A 3,904-nucleotide genomic window follows, 5' to 3' on the forward strand; every position below is an offset into this window, starting at 1 on the left:
ACAATGGCAGAGAGTACAGTTCAAAGTAGTTTCAGAAAGGTCTCCTGGCAGAAAAGAGCAAGGCCACAGAGTTACCAACCTCTGATTATAGAAGGTTTTTTTTTTCTCACAGATGTCCCCTTTCTGTGGTAGGCAGAACACCAGGTTTCTACTGCACCCAAAGTTTTGCCATACTATTGTTCCACAGCATTTGGATTTTGGCAATCCATCATGAACAAGCTACAGCAAGAATTGCTGAACAGGATGAGTGTAAAAAACTCCTCCATAGCAGATTCCTAAACAAGTTTAGTATCAACGTGTTAATAAAGATTGGATTTCTTGACTTCTTTGATCAATCTGGTTCCACTTAGCCAACAAATCGTACATATTGATCAGATTTTGTAGTTCAGGATGCGTCTTAACATGTTATTTTCTCTTCATCTATATTCCTATAATAATCACCAGTATAGTAGACATCAGAAATAAATCTTGCGCCATTTAGCCACTGAATGAAGATCAGCTGCCAGGTGCAGTTTTTTAGCTTCAGAGAGGCCTTCGAAGAACTCATGCAACAAGGCTTTGTCAGGAGCAATGCACCTCCTGAGCATATCCTTCAAAACATCAACTGCGCCTTCAAAATCCTTGTTCTTAGAGAAAGTGGATACGACAATCTTATATGTGTAGTAATTCGGTTGAAATCCAGCTTTCTTTTTTTTTTTCTCGAAAACGCAGGAGAAATCCAGCTTTCTTCATTGCATTCAACAGATCTAATGCACACTCTGAGTTCTGCTTCTTGCACTGGCCAATAATCAGAGCCGAGAAAGTTGATGCATTAGGTTCAAGTTTGGCAGCACAAAGCTCCTGAACCAATCCCCCCCCCCCCCCCCCCCCCCCCCCCCCCACCCACCCACACACCCCCCGGCCTTCCTTGTCTTCCCTTCATTACAGAGCCCGAGAATGAGTGCATTGTAGGTTACCATATCAGCTCCAACTCTGGCCTTCACCATCTCCTCACATGCATCCTCATCGCCGCCTCGTTATCACCAAGAGTCACATAAACATGAATTAGTGTGTTGAAAGTGATAGTGTTTGGCGTCACACCCTTCACCCTCATCTCGTTCACCACCCAGCTCGCCTGCCGCATCCTGCCCTCCTTGCACATCCCATGCACGATCGTGTTGTAGGTCACCTCATTCGGCACAAGACCTTCACACTCCATCCTCTCCTTCAGCCGCAGTGCGGTCTCCATGCCACCACTGTCATGGCAGTAGGCAGCGATGAGCGTGTTAAAGCTGGCTGCAGTCCTGCTAAATCCCCAGCCCGGCATTTCGTTGAGCTACTGCGCCGCGTCCACGACACGCCCTAGGACACAGTTGGCCCGCATCACCATGTTGACGGTGTACACGTTGGGAGAGACCCGGCACCGGCGCATCTCTCGGAAGAAGGATATGGCTATCTCTGGGCGCCGCAGGGAGAGCGCGGCTGAGATGAAGACATTGCATGACTCGACCGTCGGAAGCAAGCCGTGCGCGTGCATGGCGCGGTAGGTAAGCGTGGCCCGGGAGAGCTTCTTGTCGCGCGCACGCGGAGAAGAGGACGTCTATCGCCGGGACCGCGGCAGCGCACTGCGTCCCAGCAGCGAGGCGGGCGGTGAGGAGCAGGTGGTGGAGGAGGTCCGGGAAGGCTCGCGGCAAGACGGAGCACGGAGGTGAGGAGCTCACTGCATCGGCGTGGCGGGAATGAATGGAGAAGGATGGCGAGCAGGAGCGGTGGAGATGGTGAGGGGAGGAGCGCGGTGAGGAGGCTGTGCCGAGGACGCGAGACGCGCCCGGCGAGGAGGAGGACGAGGTGGGAGAGGCGGAGCGTGGTGAGGCCGGGGAGGAAGCGGGAGAGGGAGGCGGCGGTAGGGGGCGGCGAAGCGGAGAGGTGGGAGCGGAGTGCAGCGACGAAGAGGTGATCCTGGCCGGCGAGAGGCGGAAGGGTGAAATGCGGGAGGGATAGTGTGCGCGGCGGCGGCGGCGGCACCGGCATCCGGTAGCGGATTGAGTGGGTCAGCGGTCAGCGGTCAGCCCGGATTTGGGGCTTGTCCATGCCCAACTATCCTACAATTTTTTTTTAATGTTAACACTTTTTAAAAAGTAATTTTAAATCTAACGACCGTGTTTTTTTTAAAGAAACTAACACTTTTGGCCACGCCTATTGTCCTGGCGCGACCAAATGCCTGTACCGCGTTATGCATGGTAGCGTGGCGTAGGGCTGACAGTGGCGGTAACCAGGTCCGCTGACCGCTGACGGGGCAGGTCCTGCCGCGCCACCGATCTTAGCGCGGCAGTGCCAGCGCCACTGAAGCATGGTGTGGACTGCGCCAAATAAAACCCCGCTGCCAATCATGCCTGCCCGAGCAGCAAGCAAGCCTAGCCGCCGCACCCGCCGCCATCCCGGAACGCGTCGCGCCGATAGTGGGAGTTATTATAAGTATTGCTTAACGTAAAGTCAATAATGAATTTGTTTCTATATTTTGTTAAAAAAATTTACGACCGAATAGAGAATTTAATAAGCCAATGATATTTTTGGCCCCATATTGTAAGATCAGCGGCGACGCGACCATGGACCCTGGCTTCCTCGACCCCTCGCGCAAGACGCCGGCCACCGGCGTCGAGATACCCCGGACTGCCGGTTTCCAAACTGGTTGCTACTTAATCTCGCAAGCAGTGATGACACGACATATTGAAATGGATATGAAGCAAATAACATAAGTTGACAAACTGTCACATAACATTTTAATTGGTTTGACATAAGTTCGACATAACATAACCAACTAAGCCTGCAAGTTTCGGACGCCAATAATAGTTCGACCTAATAAACTAACACCCAGGAGTGTAAAGATCCCTCGGACGCCTTTGTCTTTTCGGATTTGTTGGCAACACATTAGGAGTGTAGGCAACGTCAGTGTGGTCGCGTTGCCGGTGTGTACGGCTCGTACCCTGCAAGTATGTGATATGCACGATTGCTTAGAATTCTTTATGATGGTTAGTTCATGTAGCCTACGTATTTAAAGAAACTATCTTTGTTAGTACTTCTAAGGCTCCTTGGGTACCAAGCGGGGCACCACCTAGCTGAGACATGCTGATCTCGTCCTGTGGCCAATCTTCCCACTGGTCGTTGTCGTCATCGTTGTCCTCCTCGTCTTCGGTTGCAGGGTCCTTGCCAGCGCTATGATGTGGTGGAGTACGCACCGCGGAAGTGGCACCTGTCATCTGCTGAGAAGAGTCAGCTGGTGTCCTCAAAGAGGTTGAAGACATGGCTCCCGACCACGCCGGGAGTGGTGGTTCCTCATAAGGAGTGTCCATGCAGTTCAGCTTCTGAGCTAGCTTCCTGCAGCTCTTCTTCACCTTCTACATAAATAGACGTTAAAGTTAGTGCATTTCCCAAACGCATATACACTGAACAAATATTTTCGGAACTGGACAAGTTTATGTTTACCTCCACAAAAGCCACGAGAACGCCTGGCCTCAGCCCTCTAGACTCGTGAAGCCGGTACGCTGCTTCGTTGGACAGCCTCGACAATTGTGTCGCCTGAGTACAGAAACGCGGTTGAACAGTTTTAGTATACATACTTAATACCAAATGGATAACAAATTGTACCATTCAAGTATCTTACCATGTATCTTTGTAGCGGGGCTCTCTGTAGCTGTGTGTCCTCTCTAGTGGCAACGTCGTACACATCTTTGATCACATCTTCCTCCTGAGTCCTCGTCAATTGCTTCCTCAGTGTACGAGGGCTTGATATGTGTCCTCGTAGACCTATGAAGCCAGCGCAGGTACTCGTCGAAGGTGTGCTGGTCGTGTGGAGGACCCGCATGGACCGGCTGCCATTCCCTAGGTCTCCCACAAGTGGATGTGCGGGTTGTGTGTCACGCGCCAA

General features: G+C 51.6%; 1 pseudogene; it reads right to left on the reverse strand.

Moving 5' to 3' along the window:
* Positions 1-455: 455 nt before the first annotated feature.
* Positions 456-2,010, reverse strand: LOC136536786 (pentatricopeptide repeat-containing protein At4g26680, mitochondrial-like; annotated as a pseudogene).
* Positions 2,011-3,904: the final 1,894 nt, after the last annotated feature.

This window comes from Miscanthus floridulus, chromosome 2 (genome assembly GCF_019320115.1).
Source record: "Miscanthus floridulus cultivar M001 chromosome 2, ASM1932011v1, whole genome shotgun sequence".
NCBI lineage: Eukaryota > Viridiplantae > Streptophyta > Magnoliopsida > Poales > Poaceae > Miscanthus > Miscanthus floridulus.